Source organism: Canis lupus, chromosome 10 (assembly GCF_003254725.2).
Source record: "Canis lupus dingo isolate Sandy chromosome 10, ASM325472v2, whole genome shotgun sequence".
Taxonomy (NCBI): domain Eukaryota; kingdom Metazoa; phylum Chordata; class Mammalia; order Carnivora; family Canidae; genus Canis; species Canis lupus.
In genome coordinates, this window is record NC_064252.1 from 13,997,108 (window position 1) to 14,013,426 (window position 16,319).

Here is a 16,319-nt window from a genome sequence, read left to right on the forward strand (position 1 = left end):
CGCTGGGCTCCATCTCATGACTCTGAGATCATGATCTGAGCCCAAATCAAGAGTCGGGTGCTTAGCCAACTGAGCCACCCAGGTGCCCCCTGACATAAAGAATTTGGCCCAAGAGTTCAACCCTTGATCCCACTACACTGAGCCTGCCTGCCTGTATCATCAGCTGTTGCTTTAACAAACCACCTCCAAACTCAGTGGCTTATAAGCCTATACTTTCCTTGCTCACAGGTCTTCAGGTTCACTAACTGGTTTGTCTGGCCTTCCAAGGGCTCAGCTGAATGAGTCTGCTCCCGGCTGTGGGTCGGATGGCCTTTGGGTTGGGTTTGGGCTGTGGGCCTCAGGCCGCAGGGGAGCAGTTACCTAGGGCACGTCCTCAGGCTGTCCCACAGGTGCTGCAGCCACGTCCCGTACCCCACAAGCCTACGTAGGGCCTCTGCTCACACCACATCCGCTAACATGCCATTGGTTAGAGCACAGCATCCCTCCTGCAGCAAACATCCTCCCACAGCAGGAGCAAGTGGGCACTGACTGTTTTCTCAATAGCGACCCAGATGCTCTCTCTCTGTCTGTCCCGTTACCACTCACGCAGGTTTGGGAGTAGGGGTGGGTGTTGGTTGAGATTACAGTAGCTACTAAATTAGGGTAAGTCCCCAAATGTCAACTGTTTAACATGATATTTAGTTCTCAACCACGTGGCGTTTGGGGAGTGCTTCACCTGTTTGTATAGGGGGCCAACGGGGCCCCGACCTGGCTGCCTCTGCCTTCCTCTGCGATCTCGGACACCTCTTCCTTCAACCCAGCAGACCCAGGAGGAGGATGGTGCATCGGGCATGACCATCAGGGACCAAACCTGGAAGTCGCCTTCATTGCTTCTCCGCCTTCTGTTGGCTGGAGCTCAGTCATGTGGCGGCTCCCAACTCCAAGGAAGGCCAGGCAGGAAGGAGAAGTGTGAACCGGGGAAGAAGGATAAATGGACTTGGTGGGAGCATCCAGCCGGCCTTGTCATGGGTGGTGATGTACTTTCGTGAGCAAAGGTGTTCAGACGCGTGCCCAACAGACCGTGGGTATCGGAGCTTGTGCTTCATGGGGCCACAGTGGAGCCCAACCAGGAAGACTCAGATGTAGTTAGTCTTTTTCTAAAACGGAGACAAACTCTCAGGATAAAGCCAGAGCCTTATGATAACGTAGCTGCGAAAGTCTGGGGGTGGGGGTGCTAGGGGTGCAGAGAGCTCATGTGAGAGGAAGAAGCCTTCTCTGCTGATTCCTACCTCGGCCTGGTCCTGTAAAAATGAGCTTGGGATGTGAAATCCCCGAGTTTACGCCAGAGTAAAGCAGTCAGTGTGCAAAAATGGGAAGCTTTGAAGTCCCCAAGCCGACCATGAGTCTTTGGAGGAATATATTCTGCGATGGCATGATTTCCCTGAAGCCACTTAGAACAGGACATTTCTCTTTGGTTTTATGAAAGTGTCCTGCAGTTTTGCAGGGTTTCAGCAAAGTCACATCTTCCCAATTAATCTTCACTGTTTTTGATGGGCCCTGACCAGTTAGAACTCTATATCATTACTTAACCTCAGGATTTTTCTTTTCTTTCTGTGTATTTTTAAAAATAAAATTAGTCACAAAAGACAGGTGGAAGATGAAAGATTACATCTATTTTTCTACGGGGCCGAATCGAACTCAATTTTGAGGCAGAGCTGTAGCTATCCTATGAAAACAAGTATTCAATTAAAGATGTTATTCATGATATGACTCACCAATTACTAATACAATTATAACAACACTCGTTGCAGTGAACAGTTCAATCACGTTACAGCAAAATTACGGTGAAATACAAAATTGATATTTCTTACCTTTTCATTTTCAGGGATTTGAAGCACCTCAATCACATCTTGGGCCTGTCAGTTTTCGATCATTATTTGTGTCAGATGTATTATTGACTGAAAAAAGCTAGGTTTTCCTTGCTCCCTTTAAAACACTTAGAACAGTTGTTTTTGTATCTTGCATTTGTGACAAGTACTTTTTGTGTCAAAGACATATTATGTCACAGTATAAATCACTGCTGCAGCCTCTGCATACATGCTTTCTAAAAGGAGATAAAAATCTGTTAGATTCCTCTAAAGTGAAAAACCCATAAAACAAAACAAAATGAGGGAAAAACTAGTTTGTTACCCATCATCCACAGCAGTTTAGTTTCAATTTATAACCTTTGCCTTCCACGAGTTATTTGGCAAATTTAATTGAGAATGCGGATGAGGCATTTTTGTGTCAACAACGCAACAATGATGACAACTCTAATCATGAAAATTCCTGGTTTACCTGATTTTGTTATTTTCCTGGGATTTCCTTTATATCTTGTACCTTAACAGAAGTAACCTTGTAGTGTTGTCAAAACTCAGGGCTTTTTGTTTTTTTGTTTTTGGTTTTCTTTAGTTTGTTTTGGAGTTGGTGTTTGGTTTAGGGGGCTCTGAGAAATGCTCTCTCTTTTATTTTCTGTCTCTTTCTTCTTTTAAATGAAATTGTTGGGTTCACGGGAAAGAACTGTTCTCTAATGTTAAAGCAGCTGGTGCCTCAATATTCATATTTTTAGTGAGATCATTGTGGATAGAGAAGAAAGAAATGAATCAGCTCGTGAGATATTATCATTCACTGTACATCGTGAAAAACAAATACAGCTGTCATAGTCTAACAGCCACTGTAGATGGATTGAAAGTATATACCACTGTTTAACACAGTGGAAAAGAGGGACTATCAGTGACTAGGAGACGTATGTATTTTGGTAACGTTCCTTATTCAAGCCAAGTAGATTGGCTACTGGGTGGAAAAATTGCAAAGAGCGTATCAACGTGCTGAATTGGAGATTCACTGCATAGAGAAAAGCCTTATGCATTGAGAGGTGAACAACATATTGTTTATTGATCTCTGGAATAGGCCATAGCATTAGGCAGCGTTTTGGAGTTGTAAAAAGGTATCGATGTGGACTTTCACGCTTTGCTCTCTCACCTCTCATTTCTTTTGGGAAAAAAACTTGGTTTCTTTTGAGGAAGTACTTCTGCTTCCCTCTTCACATGAGAAGAGTCCTTGTCCTTTTGTGACAGGAACCTGCATTTTCCCATCACAGTGACTGCTAGGGGGTGAAGTGGGGGAGTGGGGCAACAGAGCATTTTCTGCTCTTTCCAAAGTGGGTGTGATTCAAGTCAGGACCAACAGGAGTCAATCATTCCCTGGGATATTTTATTTTATTTTATTTTATTTTATTTTATTTTATTTTTTTTAGTTTTGTGACTGCAGCTGAGAAAATAGGTTATTTCCACAGTCTGTCTGCAATAGGAGAGAGTAAGGCCAAAATGCAGCAAGAACAGAGACGAGAGGAGAGAATTTTATCTGTGTTTGAATTCTTGTGTCTAGACTCTAAAAATCCCTGAAGCTGTGTGCTAAGTTTTTGTCCTTCATTTCTCTGAGACTCCACAGCATCTTTCCAATCAATGCCTCCCCCACTTTTTTTTTCTTACTTCAGAAGTTCAGGTGAAATTTCTATCACTTTCAACTAAAGAAATAAAGGGATCCTGCTGTATATTTATTCAATATAATTATGTACATTTATTTGAATCAGGAAAACATTTAAATGAAGATCTCAACATCTTTTAAGACTAGGATAATGAAAAAAAAAGACTAGGATAATGAATTTATTTTATTCAGATAAGAAGGCATGTTGGATAATGTGGCTTCACAAAATGTTTTATAGAATATTTACCTTTCAAAGTCCCTTAAGGCCAATTGGTATTTTATTTTACTTCGCTATCTAGTAAGAAATCTAGTTTCTAGGCACTCATTTGTGCATTATTAAAAACACTTCTTGAGAATTGTTTTATACTAGGCACTGTTTTAGGTGTTGGGGATACAATATTGAAAGTAAAATAGGCGCGATGTGTCCCTTCATGGACCTTACACAGCTAGTGCAGAATGCCGGTATCAACACAATAAATAAGAAAGAAATATGGTAAAGCGGGTGGTGAAAAGAATCCTAAAGAAAAAAAAAAACCCAAACCCACAGGGTCCTGGGAGGGTTCTCTGCAGTGCAGGGAGTCTGCTTCTCCCCCTCCCTCTGTCCCGCTCAGCCCCACTTGTGCTCTCCCTCTCTCTTTCTCTCTCTCCCTCTCTCTCTAATAAATAAATAAAATCTTAAGAAAAACTCCATAAAACAAGGATAGGTTAAGTGCGCTGCGGTGAGGCTATAATTTCAAATCAGGTGTTAGTCCTTAAGGAGAAGTTGAGGTTGAACAGACTTGAGATGAAGCAGCGAGCCATGAATAGGGTGACCATATAGCTTATCATCCAAATAGGGTCACTTTTATTTTTTTATTTTTTTATTTTTTTAAATTTTTATTTATGATAGTCTCAGAGAGAGAGAGAGAGAGAGAGAGGCAGAGACACAGGCAGAGGGAGAAGCAGGCTCCATGCACCGAGAGCCTGACGTGGGATTCGATCCCGGGTCTCCAGGATCGCGCCCTGGGCCAAAGGCAGGTGCCAAACCGCTGCGCCACCCAGGGATCCCAAGGGTCACTTTTAATATTTGTGCCTGTCACCCTGGCACCGCAGGCGCACCTAAGGACTCTCTCAGACAAAACAGGGCACATGGCCATCCTGGTTGTGTGGGGATGTGCAAGCAGAGAGTGCCAGGTAGAAGAGAGAACAAGTGCAAGGGTCCTGAGGCAGGAGCGTGCAGAGCTGATTGGAAGCCCAGCAAGGAGGCACCCTGGCAAGAGGGTGAGCAGAGGGAAGAAGCTCAAGCATTTCCTTAGGGGCCCTGAAGGCCACGCTGAAGACCTTGGCATTTGCTTTGAGTAAAATGAAGAGTCATCTGAGGGTTTTCTAACAGGAGTGGCCTGACCTGGTTGTGCTTTTAAAGGATGGGAGGGTGTAAGTAGTCAAGAACAGGAGGGATTTCACTTAGAGGCGATTATAATGAGCTGGATGAGAAAAGATGGTGAACGGTACAGTATGGTGTGGGAAGCGGTGAGAAAGCGGTGGGATCTTGGGTGTATTTTGAAGATAAAACTTGAAGTATTTGCAGATGGCTTTGAGGGTGCGGGGTGAGAAAGGGAGATGCTTCTGGGATGATTATAGGGTGCATGCTTGGCTGCAGGAGCAGAAGGTTGGCAGGTGCCATGTCCTGAGACACGAAAGATACTAGAAGGACCAGGTTTAGGGGAAAATATGAGTTACCTATTGGATATGGTAGGTTCTATTTTTTATACAAAGATTTATTTATTTATTTATTTATTTATTTATTTATGTATGTATGTATGTATGTATGTATTTATTTATTTATTTATTTATTTATTTATTTATTTATGAGACAGAGAGAGCAGACTCCCTACTGAGCAAGGAGCCACATGTGGGGCTCAATCCCAGGTCTCCTGGGGTCATGACCTGAGTGGAAGACAGACCATAAACCAGCTGAGCCACCCAGGTGCCTTGGTCATGGTAAGTTTTAGAAGTCTGTCAAATAGCTAAAATAATTTCGCAACATAAAACCAAGATTCTATCATCAGAAAGAGAGAAAAGTGTGTTGAACAGGCCAAGTCTGAGGCCTTCTTGTAGTAACTGGAAAAGGAAATGAAATGTGTGTGTCATGACTTATTGTTCATGAGACTAGGCTGGGATCCTGGTAGTGTTTCTTCTCCAAATCTGCTCCTTCTATAACTAGATATAGGGCCTTGCCATACTTCTCAGAAACTTTTTTTTTTTTTTAATATTTTTTGGTGAAGATCGGAATTACTTCTGCATATGCCCTGTTACTCCTTTGGGGAATTTGTGATTCTAATTCTTATAAAATCTGTATGTTCTTTTAAAACCTTCTCACCTGTAGCTTCGGTTTTCTTAGAGTTTCTTTTGTGCTCTTTTTCATTTAAAAATCACTTATTTGCTCTATTTTAAAAGTACTAAGGGTGCATTGAAGAATATCCAGCAAATACATGTGCACAGAAAAAAGAGAATGAAAACCTGACACCTAGAAATATAACAAGTGTTAACACTGCAGCATATATCCTTCCCATGGTATTTCTGGGCACATGCACTAGGTGTGGGTGTCTATCTTTGTATCTGTCTGTCTGTGTGTCTCAAGTGGAATTATATTGTACATTCTATTTTGGTGTATATAAGGTCATCTCCCGACAGATAAAAGGAAGGCATAATAACAATTAGATAGTCTCATGTTCCCTCTTACATCTGTTAACCTTATACCATCTGCCCTTAACAGAGGGCTTATTGCTTCCTTATTTGTGCTCCGAATAACTAAAAAAAAAAAAAAAATCAAGTTTATTTTGTGTTGTTTTTCATACATCTCGATTCAATCTAGAATTCCTCCATTACCACAATTTTTAAGAGGTCTAAATCACTCATATATATTTGTTCTTCATCGTACGCTTAGAGTGATCACTGCTGGTTGTGTATGTGGAACACGTATTTTTTCCCCCTTTCTTCTCTAAAAGGATTCCTGTGTGGTTGAGTTATCTTAATCCTTACCCAGCAACTCCTCCCCCCACCATGCCTATAGTCCTATGTCTAATCCATTTCACTTTGTTCTTTTATTTTTAAAATTAATGTTGTACAAATTCACTGTGTGTGTGTGTATGTGCACATGCAGTAGCAAGATTTTAGCACCGATATGGGTAGGTGGTAACAGTGCTACAGTCAGAGCAGAGCACAGTTCCATCACTCCCACAACCCCCTTCACTGTGCTGTCCCTTCCTAGTTACAGCCTCACCCTCACCCATGGCCCCCGGCAATCACCGATCTAGGCTCTGTTAATACCATTTTATCTTGTTTAAGACAGGTTTTATTTATTTATTTGACAGAGGGAGAGAGAGAGAAGACAGAGAGAGCATGAGCAAGGGGAGGGACAGAGGGAGAGGGAGAAGCAGGCTCACCGGGGTGCAGGGAGCCCAACCCAAGCTCCATCCCAGGGCACTTGGGTCATGACCTGAGCTGAAGGCAGACGCTTAACCCCCTGACTCACCTAGGAGCCCCTCATTTTATCTTTTTCTGAAAGTGTCTTATGATCGTAATCATGCTGTGTGCAACCTTTTGAGATGCCTTCCCTCGTTCAGCACAAAGCTTTTGAAATTGATCCGAGTTGTGCGTGCGGCAATACTCTGTTCCTCTTTATGCTGAGTTGTACTTATTATAATTATGAACGGCCCTTTGTCTATTGGCTCACCTGGTGAAGGATATTGGGATCGGTTTCAATTTTGGTGATCATGAAGGGAGCCGTAGTAAACATCTGTGTGCCGTACTTTTGTGAACGCACTTTACGTTTCCCTAGGTAAACACTAAGGAGCAGGATTGATAGTCACATAGTAAGTATGCATTTAACATAAAAAATCGCCAAAATCATATTTTCCAGAGTGACTGGAGCATGCATTGCCATCAGCAATTTATGACCATCCACTGCTCTGCATCTTTGCTCATGGTATTATCTGTCAGTCTTCTTAATTTTAGTTATTCTTGTGGGTATGTACTGGTATTTTATTGTGGTTTTAATTTCCATTTCTCCAATGATTGACGATGTTAATCACATTGCATTGCATGTGCTTATATGACTTACCTATGTCCTCTCTGGTGAAGTGTCTTTTCAAGTTCTTTGTCCATTTCCTAATTGGGTTATTTTACTATTGAGTTCTAATAGTTCTTTATATAACATACTGGATACAAGTCCTTTGTTAGATCCATAATTTAAAAATATTTTTTTTCTCAGTTAGTAGCTTGTCTTTTTGTTATTTTAACAATGTCTTTCAATTTTTAAGAATTTTAGTGGCTTAATTTATCAATTTTCATGTTTTATGGATTTACACCTATGTGTTATACCTAAGGCCACTTTGCTCAATCTCAGGTCATGAGGAATTTCTCCTGTGTTTTATTCAGAAAGTTTTATAGTTCTGCATTTTATATTTATTTATTTATTTATTTTATATTTACATCTATGATCCATTTTGAGTTAACTTTTATCATAAGTGTAAGATTTAGGTCAAAGTTCTTTTCTCTCTGTCTCTGTCTCTCTCTCCCTCTTTTTTTTTGGATGGATGTTCAATTGTTCCAACACCATTTTTTGGAAAGTGTATTCCCTTCTCCATTGAATTGGCTTTCCACCTTTGTGAAAAATCAATTGGCCATATTTGATTCTATTTCTGTAGTCTTTCTTCTGCTCTATTGATCTATGTGTCTTTCCCTTTGCCAATATCATGTTGTCTTGATCACTGTAGTTTTATAGAAAGTATTAAAATGGAATAGTGTGGGGGATCCCTGGGTGGCGCAGTGGTTTGGCACCTGCCTTTCGCCCAGGGCGCGATCCTGGAGACCCGGGATCGAATCCCACGTCCCCACGTCGGGCTCCCTGCATGGAGCCTGCTTCTCCCTCTGCCTGTGTCTCTGCCTCTCTCTCTCTCTCTCTGTGACTATCATGAATAAATAAATAAAAATCTTAAAAAAAATGGAATAGTGTGATTTCTCATACTTTATTCTTCTTCAAAATTGTTCTGGTTATTCCAGTTCCTTTGGGCTTTTCATATATATATATATATATTCGATATATTCATAATATATATATATATATATGACTCTTAGAATCAGCTTTTCTATATCCATTCTGCTGGATTTTGATTGGAATGCTTGCTTTGAATCTGTAGACTGATATGGGGAGAACTGACATCTTTACTATGCCAAGTCTTCTAATACAAAACTGTTGAATGTCTTTTTATTAATTCAGGTTTTCTTTGATTCCTTTAATTAGAGTTTTATAGCTTTCAGAATGCAGATCCACTATCCCTTTTGTTAAATTTATACCTAATTATTTCTTGTTTTGGAGTTATTTTTAAGTGGTAATACTTTTGAAATTTTTATTCTCATTGATTATTGCTAGTATATAGAAATATGTGTATGTATTTTTGTACTAACCTTATATCCTGTGATCTTGCTAAACAAAAGAATTGTTTTTGTAGATTTCTTGGAATTTTTCTACTGAAGCAGCTATGTCATCTGTAAATAGGCCAGTCTTATTATTATTATTTTTTTAAATTTATGATAGTCACAGAGAGAGAGAGAGGCAGAGACATAGGCAGAGGGAGAAGCAGGCTCCATGCACCGGGAGCCCGAGGTGGGATTCGATCCCGGGTCTCCAGGATCGCGCCCTGGGCCAAAGGCAGGCGCTAAACCGCTGCACCACCCAGGGATCCCCAATAGGCCAGTCTTATACCTTTCTTTCCCATTTGTGTGCCTTTCCTTCCTTCTTCCCTTCCCTTCCCTTCCCTTCCCTTCCCTTCCCTTCCCTTCCCTTCCCTTCCCTTCCCTTCCCTTCCCTTCTTCCCTGGCTAGGAGTGAAATGAATGGATATCCTTGCCTAATCCCCAAACTTAGGGAGAAAACATTTCATTTTTTTCACCTTGTAGGGTTGTGATAGGGTTTTTGTAGATACTCTTTACCAGGTTGAGGTAATTCCTGTTTGTTAAATCTAGTTTGCTATGAATCTTTATCATGAATGGATGTTGAATTTTTTCAAATAATTTTCTACATTAATTGATATAATCATATGATTTTTCTTTTTATACTGTCAATATGATGAATTACATGGGTTGATTTTTGAGTATCATACTAGCCTTACTTTCCTGAGATAAACTCCACTTGGCTGTGTTCTGTTACTTGTTTTATATATTACTACAATTGATTTGTTGACATTTTCTTACGGATTTTTGTATCTATGTTCATGAAGAGTATCGGTTTATAGTGTTTTTTTTTATTATATTGTCTTTTCTAGTATTGGTATTAGGGTATTGCTGGCCTCATAAAATGAGTTGGGAAGTATTACTTCCTCTAGTATTTTTTAAAAGATTTTATTTATTTATTCATGAGAGACAGAGAGAGAGAGAGAGAGAAGAGAAGAGAAGAGAAGAGAAGAGAAGAGAAGAGAAGAGAAAGAGAGAGAGAGAGAGAAAGAGAGAGAAGCAGAGACACAGGCAGAGGGAGAAGCAGACTCCATGAAGGAAGCCCGACGGGACTCTAGGATCACGCCCTGGGCCAAAGGCAGGCACTAAACCACTGAGCCACCCAGGGATCCCCTTCCTCTAGTATTTTCTAGAAGAGTTTAGAGTTGGTGATATTATTTCTTCTTTAAATGTTGGTATAATTGGCTGATGAAACCTGTGGGCTAAAGATTGTTTTCTTATAAAGTGTTTAACTATGAATTCAATTTCTTAAATAGTCATAGGATTATGTAAGTTGTTATTATGCATTAAAGTGTTCATAGTATTTTCTTATACTTTCAATGTCTGGAGTGTTATGTGCTTAATCATTCCTGGTATTCCTAATCTCATTCCTGATAATTAATGTCTTCTTTCTCTTTTTTTAAGTCAGTCTTTGTAGAGTTATATCAATTTTACTGAACTTTTCAAAGAACTAGCTTTTGATTTGGCTGTCTCTATTGTTTTTCTGTTATCAAAGTTATTGATATTTGCTCTTACAATTTCCTTTCTTCTGCTTGCATTGATTGGCTTTACTTTAAATTTAATTTTTAGTTTATTAAGTTAGAAGTCAGGTTATTGATTTAAAGCCTTTCTGCTTTTCTAATATGAGAATTTGATGCTATAAATTTCTCTCTAAACACTGCTTAGGAGCGTTCCAATTTTTTTGATATGTTGGGTTTTTCATTAGGTCAAAATATTTATTTTCAGCTGAGGATTTTGCTTTGAATTATGAATTACTTAGAAGTATATTGTTTAATTTCCAAGTGTTTGTGGATTTTCCCATTGTCTTTCATTGATTTCCACTTTAATTCCATTATGATCAGAAAAGTACTTTATTAGATTTTAGTTCTTTAGCATTTGTAAAGTTTTGTTGTTATTATCCTGGATATGGTCTATCTTGGTGATACTCTATGTCTAATTGAAAATGATGTGTTTTGATGTCACTGAGCAGAGTGTTCTGTAAGTACTGACTAATCCAGTTTTTTGATGATATTTTTCAGTTCTTACATATACTTTTTGATTACAGTCTAATTCTATCAATTTCTAGGATATGAGTGTTGAATTTTTCAACCATAATTGTGGATATGCCTATTTTTCCTTTCAATTCTGTCATTGTTATTCATGTATTTTTAAATCTCTTTTGTTATATTTGTATTTTTTGTTTATTATATCCTAATGAGTCATTCTACTCTTTTTATCATCGTGTAATATTTCTCTTTTACTTTGTTAATTTTCTCCACTCTGAGGTTTAATTTGTCTGATAGTAACACAGTGTTACCAGCTTTTTTGAATAGTGTGCATAGTATATTTTTTGTTTCTATCCTTTCAAAAAATTTTAATGTATCTATAGCATTATATTTGATATGAATTTATTATGGACAGCACATAGTTGAATCAAAGATTTTAAACCCATTCTGACAATCTTTGTTTTTTAGTCTACATATTTAGACCATTAACATTTAATATAATTATCGATATATTTGGTTAGAGGTAAATACCTTTTTCTTTTTTTTTCTGTTAGTATTCCCTGTTTTCTATTCCTCTGTTTTGCCTTTCCTGCCTGGGTTATCTGAACATTGTTTTAGGATACCATTTTAATTTTAAATACATATCTTTGTTTACATTTACTTTTTTAAAAAATATTTTATTTATTTATTCTTGAGAGACACAGAAAGAGTGTGTGTGTGTGAGTGAGAGAGAGAGAGAGAGAGAGAGAGAGAGAGAAAGAGAGGCAGAGACAGGCAAAGGGAGAAGCAGGCTCCATGCAGGGAGCCTGATGTGGGACTCGACCCCAGGACTCCAGGATCACACCCTGGGCTGAAGGTAGATCCTAAATCACCCAGGGCCACCCAGGGATCCCCTATATTTACTTTTTTAATGGATTATCTAGGCATTATAATATACATACTTAACTTTTTCCAGTTTATTTGAAGTCAATACTTAACTACTTCAAGCAGAATGTATACATCTTACTGCACAGGATAGTTGGCTTTATCTTACCCATTTGTGATATAATTTCACATATAGCTCATTATTGAAAACCTATAGTGTAATTATATGTGTTTTCTTTTTTTTTTAAAGACTTGATTTATTTATTCATGAGAGACACTATGAGAGAGAGGCAGAGACAGGCAGAGGGAGAAGCAGGCTCCATGTGGAGAGCCCAATGTGGGACTTGATTTCGGGACTCCAGGTTCACACCTTGAGCCAAAGGCAGATGCTCAAAGCCTGAGCCACCCAGGCATCCCAATAATATGTGTTTTCAACTCTCAATCATATTTTAAACAACCCAAGAGGCAGGTAGTATATTATATTTATTAATGTTCTTTATTAATCATATTCCAAATTTACTTCAGTTATCATTTCCCTTCTGTCTGAATAACTTCCTTTAGCAATTCTTTTACAGCAGGTCTAATGGCAATGGATCTTCTTAATTTTCCTTTACCTGAGAATGTCTTTGTTTCATTTCCATTCCTGATATTTTCATTGCATACAGAATTCTGGGTTGACAGATATTTTCTTCCAGCACCTTAAAAGTGTTCTTCTATTTCCTTCTAGTCTTTATGGTTTTGGATGAGAAATCTGCAAGCATTCTAATTATTGTTCTATTATAAATAATGTGTCATTTTTTTCTGATTTCTTTCTAGATTTTGTTTTTTAGTTTTCAGTGGTATGAGTGCAATATGTATGAGTATGGATATGCAGTTACTACTGGCTTTTCTTCTGTTTGGGATTTGCAAGCTTCTGGAATCTGTAAGTTTATACCTTTTACCAAACTTAGGAAATTTTTAGCCATTAGTTTTCCAAATACTGTGTTCTGTACTGTACTCTTTTTTTCTCCTGGGATTTTGATGAAAATCAAAGGTAGTTACCTTTTGGTAATGTCTCACAGATCTCTGAGGCCCTATTCACATTTTCAAACTTTTTTCTATTGCTCAGATTGGATGATTCTATTAATCTGTTCTTAAGTTCACTGAATCTTGCCTCTGTCATACCCACTCAGCTATTGAGACTATCCAGTGAACTGCAAATTTTATTGTATTTTTTAGCTCTAAGATTCTATTTGGCCTTCCTTACATTTTCTAATTCATTGCTGAGATTTACTATCTTTCCATTCATTCATTACTTGTTGGACATTTTTATACTAGCTGTCTTTGTAAGACAGCCTCAACTTTGTGCCATCTCAGTATTGGCATCTATTGTCTTTTTCCATGTGAGTTGAGATTTTTCTGGTTCTTTATATGTTGAGGAATTTTGGATTTTAACTTAGGCATTTTGAATACGAGGTTGTGAGACTTTGGGTCTTATTTAAATATTGTGGACGCTGTTGATATTTTTGTTTAGCAGCCAGTTGACCTATTGGGGTTCAAGCCCTTAGTTCCAGTCAGCTTTCTATGAGTTGTGGTTTTAATACCAGTTTTATTTCAAAACTTTTGCTGAGCTATGCAAATTTGTCCCACATCCAGTGACCAGTCTGGGACCTGGTAGGGTTATGTCTCTCAGTTCAGTTATTAAAGTATTTAATATACTGTTCTGGATTAGATCCATGTGTGTGCAGCTCCAGGATGAGCCCAAGAATTCATAAATAACCTTACAGTGTTGCATTCTTGATTGCCCTCTCCACTAGCTCCTCAGTAGTTTATGGCTCCTGTGGCTCCCTTTTATGGTCTTCTGGCTAGAAAAGTGGGGGTTTTATTTACCCTGCTCTGTCACATAGTTCTTGCACCTGCCCCCTCTTCAGGGCCAAACTGAAAGCTGCACCAACTTTTCAGAGATTTTCCTCCATAGTTGTCTATTTTCACCAGGAAAGAGAGAGAGAGAGGAGAGAGAGAGAGAGAGAGAGAGAGAGAGAGAGAGAGAGAGAGGAGAGAGAGAGAGAGAGAGAGAGAGAGAGAGAGAGAGAGAGAGAGAGAAACAATAGAAGTTCTTGCCACATTCTTGGGACCACAGCTCCTTTGGTCAGAGAGGAAAGTTTCTCTTCTTTGGAGTTTTAGGTGCTTGTGGGCTCCTGCTGACATGATTGTTGCTGCCAGTAGACTACGGTGCTCCCTGAGATTGAACCAGAGGACTTCTTCTTGAGATCTCTCTATTCACACAGATGTGTACAACTGAGTTTTGGCCTACCTTGCAACCAGGCTATGGGATACTGGAGGAGAAAAAAAGAAATAGACCAACTGTTGATTCAGGGGTGATTTGAATCCCTATCTTCTTCCCAAATATGCATGCTGATGTTCACTTTCAAAAGTCCTCCAAAATCTGTTCCGTTTATCTTTTCCTGGTATTATTTCTATAGATAGGCTGGGAAATGCCTACTTTATCTTATCCAGAATTGGAACTCCCCACATCCACTTCTTGATAATGATTGGTTAAAGAAGACTGTTTAACTCAACTTTGGCCAATGAAATGTGAAATGAATCCTATGGGAAGTGTGAGTCTCTTGGCAATGTTCCCTTACTAAAAGAGACACACAAGAAGACATGCTTCATTTTACTTCCAAATGCTGTTGTCTCAGGATGTGACATCTGGGACTACTGCTGCCATTTTCTACCAGCCTTGGGATAAAGGCAACACACAGATGATGGCGTAAAAACACAGAAAGAACCTGGGTCTTTAATGACATGATTGAGTTTGCCCCACTTCAGGATTTCCTCTAATGGCTGTTACATATTTTTCTCTAGGCTTGTTTGAAGTTTGGGGTGTGAGGCTTATACTTGTTGCCGAAAGTATCTTAAAGTACATTATTATTCTTTCTATAATTCATTCAAGTTTTTTTATTTGAACTTTTCCATTTCCTCTGTAGTTATCTATCTGTTTTTAAACCTGTGCTGTCCAACAAGATAGCCACCAGTCATATGTGGCTACTGAACACTTAAAATGTGGCTATTTTGCATGGAGACGGCTATTTTGCTATGAAATGCATAAATGCAAAATATACCAGATTTTGAAGTTTTCTTTAAATAAGGTATTTTGTTAATTTTTATATTATTTACATGTTGAAACAATAATATTTTGGAGACTTAAAAAATAAATATACTACTAAAATAAACTTCACTTGTTTCTTTTAACTTTTAAAATGTGGCTACTAGAAAATTTAAAATTCCGAATGTGATCTGCATTATATTTCTATTGAAGAGCACTGAATCCCAGACTTCTATACCCAACTGCTACTCAACAGTTTTACATGGAAGTCTAATAGGCATTTCTCTTCAAATATGCTTATTCTGTAGCCTTTCTCATCTTAGTAAATGAAATTGAGTTGTCAATAGACTTCCATTACAATTAAAAACCACATTGACAATTTATTTATGAGGAACATTAAGACTTCCAGAAAAATGTCCAGGTAGTTAATTCTATCATTAACATCTTCTCTTGTCTCTTTGCCTGCTTTATAATCTATATTAATGGGGGATATTTATTTCCTACTCTTGATCTTTCTCATATAGGGAGCTAAAGTAGCAAACCATGGGCCTCTCTATACCATTTACTCATTTTGTCCCTGAGTGGTTTTGGACTGGTAAACTTGGCAAGAGCAAATGGCAATGTTTATTTCAGCTCTCCCCCTATTTCATTTAGGAGTGAGTATGTCCATAGAAAGGTTATGTTCTCCTTCACTCATTCTTGTTGTAAGCTGATGTAAGCCTCCTTAAAACCATCATTGCCTATGAATAACTGGTCTCATCTTCCTAATTTAGGGATTACATTAAAAGCAATGGTGGGAAAGAGAAATGCTATTTATTGGGGCTTCTTTAAAATCTACAATCTGCATAAACAATCTTCATCAAATCCTTCTAACTGGTCTTGCTGTCTGTGGTATATTTTAGTAACTATCATTTTAATTCATGATTTCTGGGATATTTTTCCAACTGCTCCTCAGTATGCTACTACAATCAGGTGTATAAGGGGCGTATGACATACAGTCCCACCCTGCCTTCCTTCCAATATCTTGGTGTATTTGGGATACATGATATTTTCCATCATCTCACATTGTTTACTTAGCAGTAGCGCTCAGGATCAGGCTCTATTTATCACCTATGTTATTAGATTTACTTATTATCTATTGCTTGCGCATTAGTATATAAATGTGAGGCTATGATGTTACTGATCCTTTTCTTAGTGACTTTGTCATGTGACCCATTGGATCTCTGCCATAATTTTATGTCATCCTGAAATATTCTGTAGCTGATTTTCACACTGGGGTACACGTAACCCTGGAGGTAAATAAGATTTTCCAAAGGATATGGTATTAAAGTTGGGTAATTTAATGGAAACACATCGTGGATTCTATTGCAAATGATGCATTTAAAG